At 37.6% G+C, this 14891-nt stretch overlaps 1 protein-coding gene across 2 annotated transcripts in view; it reads left to right on the top strand.

Moving 5' to 3' along the window:
- Positions 1 to 14891, top strand: part of FUT8 (fucosyltransferase 8) — a 318971-nt gene that overhangs the window by 66834 nt on the left and 237246 nt on the right. The window lies entirely within an intron of this gene.

Here is a 14891-nt window from a genome sequence, read left to right as displayed (position 1 = left end):
AGGAAGTGACAGCTGAGTTATGGCAGAGATAGTTTTAAAGCTAAAATTCAAGTATCTGTTCTCCAAAACTTCTTCAACTCTAGACTTCTCTGGCGAATTTACAGTGTAGCATAGCATTCAGTTACAGATCTATACAAAGAGAAGTACTGCTTCTAGTAAGGACCCTGATACTTGGTGTGGTTCAGGATCAACAAACCAAAACTATGTTTTTCTTGGCATATTCATATTCTGCTTGCTAGTCATATAGCTGTGGCTGCCATCCTGCCGCTGCTGCAGCTGCCTCTTCCGCTGCTGTTGCTGCTGTTGCCCCGGCAGTGCTGTTTCTAAAGCTGCTGCTCTCACTCCTCCTGTGCCTTCTACCACCATCCTGCTGCTGCTACCTCCGCTGCTGCTTCACCGAGTGATACTTGCTTTCACCAGGGACAACTTTATGCTCCTTACAGATTTAAGGTGGGAGATTAGATCATGGTTTGGGTACAGTTTTCAAGAGAAAAAAGGGATTATTTTCATAAAAACTTAAAATTACCCCCATTTTCAAGAAGTATTCTGGTAATTTCAAGTTCTGCTTATGAATGGTTATCCTGTGTTTCCCCTTTCTTTATGTTTCTTGGTAAGTATTACTTTATGCATGACAGTATGATTGAACTTTTATGATTAGATTTATTCCAAATAAAAAATCAACCTCAATGTGAAGCATTTCTCTAGTTAAATGTATGCTTTTGTTGTTATTATTGTATTCCTGGGGATTCTGATCATTTCTCTGAGCATTCAGGTCAATCAGGGTATTTCTAAGGTGAGTTCTAGGGTGTTTGTAGGGAGAGTTCTAGGTGTTTGTAGGGTGAGTTCTAGAATTTCTGTAGAGAGTATAAGCTATGTAGTAAGACAGGTGTGGTCTGATTCCTGATTTGGATTTGCTAGCTGTGCTTGGATAGTTAAATTAGATGCTGAGTTTCCAAATCTGTAAGACGTGGATAAATAATAATACAGAGTCTTTAGCACAGTGCCTGGTGTATGCATGAAGTAATGACTCAATAAATGTTAACTGTTATTACTGTTAACTGAATAGGCATTCCTTAAGTTTAAAGCCTCAAATGTATGGACCTTGAAGAATATAAATATTAATATCTTGGGGCCTCTTCGAGCCAAGACTAAATTTTAGGAAGCACCTTTTTATTTATTCATAAAGAGTGATTTTTTTTGCATTTTTTAACTTTAGCAAAATACATAAGATAATTCTTTTTATTTCTTTGCATATATATTTTTATAGAGAAGATTGCTTATAGAATGACCAGTACTCATGTGCCTTTCTGACCTGAAACTAATCTAGTGTCTACAGATTTTGTCAAAAAATTTTCAAAGAACCTTAATATTGTAAAACAGTAGCACAGAACACTTAGCACAGTACAGAAGAACAGGCTCTTGGTTTATGTTTAAATTCTGGCATAGGATGAGACCACAGGTTGTATAGGTTTCCCTGTGATGTGTATGTGTGTGCTAAGTTGCTTCAGTTGTGTCCAACTCTTCACAACGCCATGGACCATAGACTGCTAGGCTTCTCTGTCCATGGGATTCTCCAGGCAAGAATACTGGAGTGGGTTGCCATCTCCTCCTCCAGGGGGATCTTCTCGGCCCAGAAATCAAACTTGCATCTCTTATGTCTCCTGCATTGGCAGGAGGGTTCTTTACCAATAGCCCCACCTGGGGAGCCCCTTCCTGTGATGTAGAATATTATAGCAAGAGTTGATGAGAGAACCTTTTCACAGCTTCTAGTCTGCGTAAGTTGACTCACTTGGGATAAGTTAGAGTTATCTGAACTGTGTTGCCAAACTGTAGGGAGAGATGTCTTTTTTTTTTTTTTTTAAGTTCTTAAAGTACCTTACTTTAGGTGTTATCAGTGATACCCGATGAAGGCAGCAGAAAAGTCAAGAGACAAATGTAGTCAAATCTAGATTCTATCTCCTATAATCTTTTCAGTCAGGAGTTCTAGGTTCCGGAACCAGGTTTGTAAAATATTGAGGGACCTTCTAAAGGAGCCCACTGATAGTCAAATGATTAATATCTTTTTCTTTGTCTTTCTTTCTTGGGCAGTGGAGGTTGGAAATGCATTCAGGGTCACGAAACCTTTTTTTGTATGATTAATTTTCTGAAAAGAAATATTCCACCTTCCATCCAGATAGTGTTTCTCTTGGATACTTATATTTTTAGGACAATTATGTTACTGTGTTTTTAAGTTCTGAGTTCCTGACTTGGAATATGGTATAGACAGTTGCAGAATAGGTAAGTCTTACTTAAAAAGTATTTATTACTTCCTGTGCCACCAAATAGTACTAGTGCCTAACGTATACAGATCTGTATACTAATGTATACAGATACATTCTTAAAAATGCCAGGAGAGTTATCTTTTGGTGATAGTTTAATTTATTGATACACTGTGTAGTTTTGAGATTTTAAGAAAGTGCTACTTTTTTAAATGAGAAAGGAGATGGCTTAAAAACAAGTTTCTTTTAAATACCAGTAAATTACTTGACAGTTTGATTTATTGTGATTGAAAGGGTTTTTAGTTGATCTAATTTTAGATTCTAGAGAATGCTTCACAAAAATACCTGGTTAGTCAGTTAGAACAGTGGTGGACTTTCCTGGTGGTCCAGTGGTTAAGACTCTGTGCTTCCACTGCAGTGGGCACGGATTGGATCACTAATCGGGGAAGTTCTACATGCTTCGGAGTACAGCCAAAAAAAAATTAATACAGTGGTATTTTTCATACATATTGTTAAAAATCAGAATTTGTGGAGTGATAGGGGTCGCTAAGAGTTGAACACGACTGAGCAACTTCACTTTCACTTTTCACTTTCATGCATTGGAGAAGGAAATGGCAACCCACTCCAGTGTTCTTGCCTGGAGAATCCCAGGGACGGGGGTGCCTGGTGTGCTGCCATCTATGGGGTCGCACAGGGTCGGACACGACTGAAGCCACTTTAGCAGCAGCAGCAGTGTTACACAGTGACACTTTATCAAGGAGACTGTATTAGTAGGCAGCGTCAGATAAGCTTTTCCTGACCACTCAGACTAAATATCTTGTAACTTTTTGTCATATTATCTTGTGTATAACACTCTTGTTTCCCTTGTGTATATATGTATGTGTGTGTGTGTGTATTTGTATTTAGTGATTATTTTCATGCTAGAATGAAAATTCAATGAGAAACCTTTTTTCTTTTTTATGAAAACCTTTATTAAGTGCCTAAATGCACATGGCCTGAACTATGTATGTGCAGTTTAAGGCCTGAGTGCTTGGCTGAAGCCAGGAAAACCATTGGCCTTTATCCTGTTTGCAGAACGTCTACTGTTCATAGTTGGGTCAGTCCTGTGGCATGCAAAGGAGAAGATAAATATTCCAGAGCAAGATTATGCTGAAGTGGAATAATACCATGGGTATGGACACTGAGCCATCCCTTCTAGTTAACCCCTTGGGATATAACCTGAGCACCTAAATTATAGCTTCTGACTCATAGTGGGTAGTCAGTAAGTATTTGATGGTGGATGGAGGATATTCTTTTCTCTCTCTCTCTCTCTCTTTTTTTTTTTTTGAGGGAGGAGTAGCAGGGTCAGATTTGAGTGCAATATAAATAACTTGAATTCATTTTCATAAAGACTGTGCTAGGAAAATATATCTACTTACTAAAGAATACATTTAACAGTTTTAAAATGAAGAATTAAGAACTCCTTAGTTTTAAGGCTTGCTGATTTTCATCATTGTAACTCTTAAAGGAAAATATAAATTGTGATAATTAAATTGAAAATTCAAGAGAAATTTTGGTTGATGAAGTGATAATACATTTGTGATAAAAGTTATAAATACAATTAAAATTTTAGAAAAACTTGAATACCGTGAAATCACTAAAAAAAAAAAATTAAAGGAAAAATCTCTGAGGCAGACCTTTTTTCTAGAATCTGGAGGAAAAAAGAAGTATAAAGTAGACTTTAAATAGGATAAAGATTGCCAGAGCAGGCCAATCAGAGGCTAAATGTTGTCAGCCAGGAAAAATGCCCTAGAACAGATGTTAGATGGAGGAACCCAGAAGTAAAACCTGCAAGCTGCTGTTGAGTTAGATTGTGTTGGATCCATCATGGACTCTCCTTGTTCAGTGCAATCTTCTATGTCCAACACGGTGTCTGGCATTTAGTATTCTCTGCATAAAAATTTTTCCTGAGAACTGCATTCATATATAGGTAGTAAATTCCTGAGAGCTGATTTCAGACATTTTAGAACTTCCCTGGTGGCTCAGACGGTAAAGCGTCTGTCTACAATGCGGGAGACCCGGGTTTGATCCCTGGGTCAGGAAGATCCCCTGGAGAAGGAAATGACAATCCACTCCAGTACTATTGCTTGGAAAATCCCGTGGACAGAGGAGCTTGGTAGGCTACAGTCCGTGGGGTCACAAAGAGTCGGACATGACTGAGCGACTTCACTTCACTGAGAGGTATCTTTAATGCCAGATTGTGGTAGATTTTTACCTATATATAATTTTTTTAAAATTCTTTTAACCTTTTAGGGCAAAGGATCGGAACTTGTGCCTTTGGCTCTTGCTAATGCAGTTGACCCTTGAACAGCGCAGGGGTCAGCAGCACTGAACGAAAATATCGTAAATTTACGTTGTCTGTTTACAAGATAAACCTAAATTGTCTGTCAGATACTAAGACTAGACATCAAAAAATGAAAAGAAAATGTGAAAAAGAAATTCATATTTATAGTTATAACAGTTCATGCACTGATAACAAGGAATCTGATTGCTTTATTATAGCCTAGTATAATTGATATGATTGCTTTGTAGTAGCCTAACCTAACACTAATGAATGAATCATTATAAAATTGTTATGGCATGCAGTGTTTCAGTCATATTCATAATACAGTATTAGAAACATTGTTACAGTAAAAACACCCCACTTACTTGTGATGATAAGCAGTTTCTCCAGTTATGACAGAGCGTTTTGCTCTATGGTAATGTAATTGTTTGAAAGCAAAGTTATAAAACAGTAAGAAAACTAACGCATTATTAATTTTGAATACCACTTACCTTTTGCCTGTATAAGAACAGGCTGTCCACTTCATTGCAAGTTTTGCATATGATGTATTACCCAGTGAATACTTGGGTGATGATGATACAAAAAAATCTCATACAGTTCTTGCTGTGTAGTTACTAAATTTTTCAAAGGAAGACCATACATATGCATTAGATGAGTTTGTTAACTGTATGGCATGATTAGCATTTACTGTTTAAGTGGAAGTGGGTCATTGAGTAGGCTGATAAGGAAGAGGAAGAAAAGAAGTTAGTCTTGCTGTCTCAGGGGAGACAGAGGTGGAGGAGGTAGAAGGGGAACAGGAGTGGCAGGCACTTGGTATAACTTTATGGAAATATTTCGTAATTTCTGTCTTTTTTTGCTTTTTCATTTTTCTGAAACTTTCTGTATGGTACCCATCTTTCTACCATTTTGGGAAGATTCCCCTGGAGAAGGGAATGGCTACCTACTGCAGTAGTCTCACCTGGAGAATTCCATGGACAGTATAGTCCATGGGGTCGCAAAGAGTTGGACATGACTGAGAGACTTTCACTTTCACTTTCCTACCATTTGCTTTAATTTCAGTTCCTGTATCATAAAAGGGTCCATGTTGTAAAAAAAGAAGTCAAAAGCAGTCTTGAATAATCAGACCTTATCTGCCAAACATTAGATTCTGTCTAACGTCAGTTTGTTTTCTGGCACTCATTCTTCTCTCTCTCTCTCTTTTAAATTGAAGTATAGTCCATTTACACTGTCGTGTGAGTTTCTGGTGTACAGCAAAGTGATTCAGTTTTATATATGTATTCTTTTTTGTATTCTTTTCGATTATGGTTTGTTATAAGATAATTGGATATAGTTCCCTATACTATACAGTAGGACATTGTTGTTTATCTATTTTATATGTAGTTTTTTGTATCTGCTAATTTCAAACTCCTGATTTGTCCCCTCCCTCCCTATTCCTCTTGGTAGCCATAAATTTGTTTTCTTTTTTGTGAGTCTGTTTTCTAAATTATTACGTTGGTATCATATTTTAGATTCCACATATAAGTGATGTCATGTGATATCTGTCTTTCTATCTAACTTACTTCACTTAGTATGATAACCTCTACATCCATCCCTATTGCTGCAAATGCCATTTTTTCATTCATTCTTACAGCTGTGTAGTAAGTACATTGTATATTACACATTGTGTATCCTGGTAGCTCAGCAGTAAAGAATCCACCTGCAAGGCAGGAGACACACAGAGATGGGGGTTTGATCCCTGGGTTTGATCTCTTCTCCTGGAGAAGAGAATGGCAACCCACTGCAGTATTCTTGCCAACAAAATCCTATGTACAGAGGAACCTGATGGGCTATAGTCCATAGGGTCGCTAAGAGTCGGACATGACTGAAGCGACTAAGCATGCACATATATTTATACTTGCTTGCTTGCCAAGTCGCTTCAGTCGTGTCCAACTCTGTGCAACCCCATAGCCGGCAGCCCACCAGGCTCCCCCATCCCTGGGATTCTCCAGGCAAGAACACTGGAGTGGGTTGCCATTTCCTTTTCCCATGCATGAAAGTGAAAAGTGAAAGTGCAGTTGCTCAGTCGTGTCCGACTCTTAGCGACCCCATAGACTGCAGCCCACCAGGCTCCTCCGTCCATGGGATTTTCCAGGCAAGAGTACTGGAGTGGGTTGCCACTGCCTTCTCCGATATTTATACTGCATCTTCTTTATTCATTCATCCGTTGATGGATATTTGGGTTACCTCCATGTCTTAGCTATTGTAAATGGTGCTGCTGTGAACATTGGAGTGCACATGTTTTCAAATTAGAGTTTTCTCTAGACATGTACCCAGAAGTGGGACTGCTGGGTCATATGGCAATTCTGTTTTTTAGTTTTCCGAGGAACCTCTGTACTGTTCTTTCTAGTGGCTGAGCCAAGTTACATTTCCACCAACAGTGTAGGAGAGTTTCCTTTTCTCCACACCATCTCCAGCATTTATTATCTGTTGACTTTCTGATGATGGCCATTCTGACTAGTATGAGGTGATGTCGCATTGAAGTTTTCATTGGCATTTCTTTAATAATTAGGAATGTTGAGCACCTTTTCATATACCTATTGGCCACCTATATATCTTCTTTGGGAGAAGTATCTGATTAGGTCTTATGCCTTTGATTGGGTTGCTGCTGCTGTTGTTTTTGTTACTGAGTTGTATGAGCAATTATTTATATATCTTGGAAATTAAGCCCTTGTTGGTCACATTGTTTGCAAATATTTTCTCCCAGTTGTAGGCTGTTTTATTTATGGTTTCTTTTGCAGTGCAAAAACTTATAAGGTTGGTTATGTCCCATTTGTTAATTGTTTGCTTTTATTTCTGTTGCCTTGGGAGACTTATCTGAGAAAATGGTATTATGATTTATGTCAGAGAATGTTTGCCTATGTTTTCTTCTAGGAGTTTTATGGTGTCATGTCTTGTATTTAAATCTTTACACCATTTTGAGTTTATTTTTGTGTATGGTTTGAGGGAATGTTCTAACTTCATTGATTTACATGTAGCTGTCCAGTTTTCCTAAACCCATTTACTGAAGAGACTGTCTTTTCTCCATTGTATATTCTTGCCTCCTTTGTCAAAGATGAACTGCCCATAGCTGTATGGGTTTATTTCTGGGCTCTCTAGTCTGTCCATTGATCCATATATCTATTTTTTGATTGGTACTGTACTGTTTTGGTTACTGTAGCTTAGTAGTATTGTCTGAAGTTTTGGGAGGGTTATGCCTCTAGCTTTGCTTTCTGTTTTTCAGGATTGCTTTGACCATTTTGGGTCGTTTATGGTACTGTATAAGTTTCAGGATTATTTGTTTTAGTTCTGTGAAAAATGTCATAGGTAATTTGGTAGGGATTGCATTAAGTTTGTAGATTGCTTTGAGTAGTATTCTAGTCTTCTTCCTCATTGTCTGGCACTGATTCAGAAACACTCATCTCTATCAAGTCATGTTCTTATTAATTGCTCTTGTTTTGTGTCTGTAAGCTCTTGAATTTTTTCTCCAAAATCCTTATCCTGAAATTCTTTTACCCCCCAAATTTTTTGCCATCTCTTTGAAGATCTCTCAGAATTGCTTTCAAGTCCTCAATTGGCTCTGTCATAAATCCTGTGAAGTCATGTAACATCTGGACACAGTTTTCTCCAGGAGGAATTTGTTTTGGGTTTAATGGCTTTTTCTGTAACAGTGATAGCACTTTCAGTGGTGTAATCCTTTCAGACTTTCTAGATCTGTTGGGTTCTCTTCCATAGCTTTGACGGTCCTTTCCATAGAGTCCTGCATGTTATGAGCCTTAAAGGTCTTTACTAGAGAGGACTTTGGGAGCAAGTGGACCATTTTGATGCCTTTGGCGTTGAACTGATGGGGTTCTGGGTGGCCACATGGACCTTTTCCCAATATCAAAAGAACTTTAAAAGTCAGTCACTTACTGGTAAGGTACTCCCTGACTTCAGGGACAAAACATCAATGGAACTGGCATTAAATTCTCTAGTTTTAGGGCCTTCTCCTTTCTGTTGCTTTAAGTTGTCATATAATGACTTCGATTTTTTTCTAATATTACATTCTATAGATATGCCTTTCTTATAGGAATCCTGTACCCAAGTAAAAGCTGCATTTTCAATATGTGATAAAGAGGTATTCTGCAAAACGTGCAAGGTTTTTGCACTTGCTGGCTTTATTGCAGTGATGACTTCATGAATTTTCTTTTCTTTTTACAGTGGTCCTTACAGTGGATTCATTTATCTTGAAATGGCAAGCATTGGCATCTGCAGACTTCAGTCTATGGGGCATATTGGGCAATTCAGATTTTTTTTGCAATGTCATGACTTTGCTTGTTAGAAATGTTTCTGGCATCACTAGTGGCATTTCATATGAGTCCCATGTTGTTATTCTGAGTTTATAATATTGTATTGAACATGATAAAAAACAATATGTGGAAACCGGGAGAGATCACTTTTTACTGCAGTGCACAATTTATTGGAGAGACAAACTGTTCATGCAGAGGTGATTAGCATCACATGGCATTTTAAGCAGATAACTCAACACTTGAACTCATCACAGTGGGAATAGGAGGTGACTCTGAAATTATTATAGTATTAGAGTATGTACTGTGGTTAATTTTATACAGTTATGCTTTACTACTGTGCCTTTATATTTGTTTGCATTTTCCTTAACTGTAAAAGTCAACATGTATGGTCTGTGTTTGTGTGCCTAAGTTTTGATAAATTTTAACTTTTTATATTGAATTTGTGCATATTTTATAGTCATAAATGACAAAATAGATTTGGGTTTACATATATTTTAGGTATTCATACCTAAATTTTTCTTAATTTTTAAAATATTTCTAGGCTACATAGTTCATCTATGAGTTTTTTCAAATTGTTGGAAATCTCCAAAAACTTTTTCAGTATTATTTATTGAAAAAAAACTGTGTAAGTGTAATGTTGTTCAAGGGTCGACTGTAATATGCTTTTAATTGTTTGCTGCTTTATTCTTATCTGTAGCTGGACCCTTATTTTCATGAAAGATAGAGGGCAGGCCTCCCTGGTTTTTTGAGTTCTGATAGCTAGAATTGGAGTCTATAACCAGTGCACTAATACCAGGATAGAAAATCTTATATTTATTTTGTTCAGTTCAGTCGCTCAGTCGTGTCTCGACTCCTTGTGACCCCATGAATCGCAGCACGCCAGGCCTCCCTGTCCATCACCAACTCCCAGAGTTTACCCAAACTCATGTCCATTGAGTCAGTGATGCCATTCAGCCTCTGTTGTCCCCTTCTCCTCTTGCCCTCAATCCCTCCCAGCATCAGGGTCTTTTCCATTGAGTCAACTCTTCACATGAGGTGGCCAAAGTATTGGAGTTTCAGCTTCAGCATCAGTCCTTCCAATGAACACCCAGGACTGACCTCCTTTAGGATGGACTGGTTGGATCTCCTTGCAGTCCAAGGGACTCTCAAGAGTCTTCTCCAACACCACAGTTCAAAAGCATCAATTCTTCGGTGCTCAGCTTTCTTCACAGTCCAACTCTCACATCTGTACCTGACCACTGGAAAAACCATAGCCTTGACTAGACGCTCCTTTGTTGGCAAAGTAATGTCTCTGCTTTTTAATATGCTGTCAAGGTTGGTCATAACTTTCCTTCCAAGGAGTAAGCGTCTTTTAATTTCATGGCTGCAATCACCATCTGCAGTGATTTTGGAGCCCCCCAAAATAAAGTTAGCCACTGTTTCTACTGTTTCTCCATCTATTTGCCATGAAGTGATGGGACCAGATGCCATGATCTTAGCTTTCTGAATGTTGAGCTTTAAGTCAACTTTTTCACTTTCATCAAGAGGCTTTTTCTTTCCTTTTCACTTTCTGCCATAAGGGTGGTGTCATCTGCATATCTGAGGTTATTGATATTTCTCCCAGCCATCTTGATTCCAGCTTGTTAGATCTTAGTAAATAAAGTTCCACAGGATTTAATTGCCCTGCTAAAGAAATCTGTATTACTTAGTTATATAAAGTTATGACGATTGAATAAAGGGGTGAGGAATGAGTCATCAAAGCTTTTCTCTTGCAGTTACTGTTTTCAAACTTGTGTGTGTGTTGGTAGCAATGAAAAATCACTTAGTCCTTGATGGACTTGAGAAAACACCTGGAATCTTAAATTGTGTCTTCATGGAGTAAAAGAGGTTGATTAAATTGCCCTATCACAAGTGTAAATAAGAAAGGGATTTAGTCTAGATTTTCTTCTAGGCTTCTATTTCATTTACAGTTTTTTTAATACTCCATTTTAATACATCCTAAAAATTGATGAGTATACTTAATATGTTAATGTGCCCCTCCACCCAAAAAGTTACATTAAAGCAGTGTGGTGCTTTTAATCAGGAATATAATATTAATTTGTTGTTGTTCAGTTGCTCAGTCATGTCTTACTCATTGCTATCCCATGGAAGCAGAACGCCAGGCTTCCCTGTCCTTCACCATCTCGCAGAGCTTGCTCACACTCATGTCCATTGAGTTGGTGATGCCATCCAGCTATTTCATCCTCTGTTGTCCCCTTCTCCTGCCTTCTGTCTTCCCCAGCATCAGGGTCTTTTCCAATGAGTCGGCTCTTTGCATCTGGTGACCAAAGTATTGTAATTTCAGCATCAGTCCTTCCAGTGAATATTCAGAGTTCATTTACTTTAGCATTGACTGGTTTGATCTCCTTGCTGTCCAAGGGTCTCTCAAGAGTCTTTTCTAACACAACAGTTAGAAAGCATTAAGTCTTATGATATTAATAGTTTAATGTTATGTCAACCAAAACAATCTTCCCTGAGGGGGAGGGTTTTGAAATTTACCACATAGTGATTATGCCTATGAAAGAATAAATAGATTAATCCTGTTATCAATGCCTGTTCTAATTAAAACCAAAGTATACATATTAGTAAGAGATATAGTAAATACTAGATTAAACCATTTTAACAAGAACAAAAAGAATAAACATAAGTTAAGACTAAGATACTGCCAGAGGTGGGATTGATAGGTCAAGGCTGTGAGTGCTATAAGAGGATTATGTGTGTTCTGCACATTATCTGCCCTGTAAGAGGTAGTCAGTACATAATGAGTGATAAGTAACTGCTAGGAGGAATTTCAGAGAATGTCCAGGAAGGAACAGAAGAACAGGAAACAGAGGGTTGTTTAAGCTGTTAATTGCCAGGAACCAGAGATTATATAAACAAGTGCTATCTAATATGGTAGCCAACAGCCACATGTGGCTGTTTACATTTTGAAAGTTAAAAATGTAATTTTTCAGTTTCACTAGGCATATTTCAAGTGCTCTGTGGCCACTATAGCTAGTGGTATATATATTCGATACCATATTGAAAAAATATATAGAGAGAACACTTCCTCATTGTAGATATAGCTGATATAGACATTTTCTCAAAGATTTTAATGATCCAGATAATTATAGTTTTTAAGATAAGAATCTTAGGATTTTTTAATTTAATATTTGTACTGTGAAATTTATTTTGATTTTCAGTTTTATCATGGATACTTCACTAATTTTTAATTGTTATTTTGTGTTTTTAAATGTTATATTAATCTAATTTTGAGAATAGCTCCCATTTATAATATAAATTAATGGAAAAATGTGAAATGGTAACTGGAACTTGTCCTTCCAGTTAATGAAAAGCATCAATTCTGTTAAATAAGATAATGAATAGAACAGTGAAAATTCCTTTTAAGGTTTTTCCTGTCAGTATTTTAGGAATATGAAACTTTAAAAAATCGCTTCTACTTCTTTTGGTTAAACATGATAATGTATTTTTCAGTATAGTGCCAGGCTTATAAAAGTTTCTGATTAGGTGTTAGTTAGTTAATTCTTTCAATGCATTCACTGGGTCATGGATCCAAAACCAGATGATCATAAGAATTCCCTGAGAAGCTTTTTAAAAATACAGATATCCATGACATATGGCCTATGTATTATATATAGCATGTGTATTAGTATACAAAAGGATTTTGTCTAATTTTTCCTTAGCAGTAACTCCTTGAGAGAGAATTGTTGGCTCAAAAGATTTAATCATTTGAGATTCTTGATTCATAGAAACAAATCCCCTTCAGAAAGTTTGTATCAATTTACAAACTTTCCCTCACATTTTCTCTACACTGGGTGTAGAGAATCCACTAGGTGGATTCTTTTACATATTTCAGTCTGTTCTCTCATAAATGATGTTTCAGGAGTGATCAGTTTCAGTGTGAGTGTGGGGGAATTGGAATAAAATTTTCTAGTATGAAGAAATCAGATATTTTGTTACTATCATTTGAAAACTGATCATTACAGTTGGTTCTGGGTGGTATTGGAATTAGTTTGAAACCATGCCCTTAATAATGCCATCTGACAAAACTATTTGTTGTACATAAATATGGTTACAACAGAATCCCCTTAGTTTGGGGACTGTTTATCTTTGCGTCCCTAATGGCTTATAGTATCTGGTCCTTTAAAAGAAAACTGATTTACTTTAGTCACTACACTTGATACCAGACATGGGTTTTCCACACCAAGAAACTCTATGATTCTCTAAGAACAACTGAGAGTTAGCACAGACTCCACAGATTAAGAGCTCAGGCCTACAAGACTACCCTTACTTCAGGTATCAGTTGCGAGTAGTGGGTGCCCAGGTTACCTGTACTTTTGTTTGACTTGACTGTAAATCGAGGTGGGGTGGGTGGGAGACTCCTGCAATCTCCTCAGGTTTGATAATTGCTGTCGTGGTTCACAGAACTCAGGGAAGCATGTTTGCTAGTTTATTTTAAAGGATACAGTAAAAGATAAAGATGAAGAGCCAGATGATGAAGTACACAGGACTAGGTCTGGGATGGGTGTGCCCCCTCCCAGTGCATGGATGTGTTCACCAGTTTGGAAGCTCTCCACACCTGTAGTTTATGGATTTATCTATGGAGATGTCATCATGTAGATGTGACGGATTATTGACTCAGTGTCCAGCCCCTCTCTTCTCCATGGCGGACAGGAGCTGAAAGTTCCAAGCTTCTAATCATGATGTGGTCTCTCTGGTGACCAGCCTCCATCCTGAAGCTATCTAGGAGCCCACCAAGAGTAGCCTCATTAAAATAAAAGAAATTCCGAGGGACTCAGGAGTTCTGTGTAAGATGCTTCTATCACCCCCATCACTCAGATGATTGTTAGGATTTTGGGAGTGCTGTGTCAGAAACTAGAGTCAAAGACTAAATATCAGGAAAAAAAATTGCGCCTACCACCTCTGTCATGCAAGCAATTATAAGGGTTTTAGGAACTCTCTGGTTAGGAACCAGAGACAGAGACCTGTGAATATGTTACTTATTATGTCACGCCATGATTGGGGGGGTTTAAGAATGCTCATTGATGTGATTGCCTTTTTATCTGAATCTGCTCTTTCTACTTTATTATTATGGTAACATCTCCCTTTTGGGACTGATAAAACTATACCAAAGTATAGAAATAATCTCTGCTTTTCTCTTTTAAAATTATTTAAAATTTTAAAATCATGATAAAATACACAAAGACCCTAAAATTTGGCATTTTAACCATTTTAAAGTGTACAGTTCAGTGGCATTGAGTAGATTTACATTCTTAGTGCACTCATCACCACCATCCACCCATATAACTTTTTTCATTTGCAAAGCTAGTACCGTTGGGTGGTAACTCCCCATTCCCCTACCCTCAACCCCTGTTAACCACCGTTCTACTTTCTGTTTCTGAATTTGACTACTCTGTGTTCCTCTTATGAGTGAAATCATATAGTATTTATCTTTTTCTGACTAGCTTATTTCTCTTAGTGTAGTGTCTTCGAGGGTCATCCGTGTTGTGCGAGGGTCAGAATCTCCTTTCAATTTAAGCCTGAATAATATTCCATTGTGCATGTTACACTGTATTCTGTTTATCAGTTTTTCTGTCAGTGGACACTTGGGTTGCTTCTGTCTTTTGATTATCATGAGTAATGCAGCTGTGAACATGGGTATACAGATATCTCTTTTAATTCTTTTGGGTATAAACCCAGAAGTGGTATTGTTGAGTCATATGGCTTTCTCCTTGGAAGAAAAATTATGACCAACCTAGACAGCATATTAAAAAGCAGAGACATTACTTTGCTAACAAAGGTCCGTCTAGTCAAGGCTATGATTTTTCCAGTAGTCATGTATAGACGTGAGAATTGTACTATAAAGAAAGCTGCGTGCAGAAGAATTGATGCTTCTGAACTGTGGTGTTGGAGAAGACTCTTGAGACCCCCTTGGACTGCAAGGAGATCGAACTAGTCCATCCTAAAGGAGATCAGTCCTGGGTGTTC

This window comes from Capricornis sumatraensis, chromosome 2 (genome assembly GCF_032405125.1).
Source record: "Capricornis sumatraensis isolate serow.1 chromosome 2, serow.2, whole genome shotgun sequence".
In the NCBI taxonomy this organism is placed as follows: Eukaryota; Metazoa; Chordata; class Mammalia; order Artiodactyla; family Bovidae; genus Capricornis; species Capricornis sumatraensis.
The sequence above is the reverse complement of the archived record's forward strand: the minus strand, read 5'-3'. Positions and strand labels throughout refer to the sequence as shown.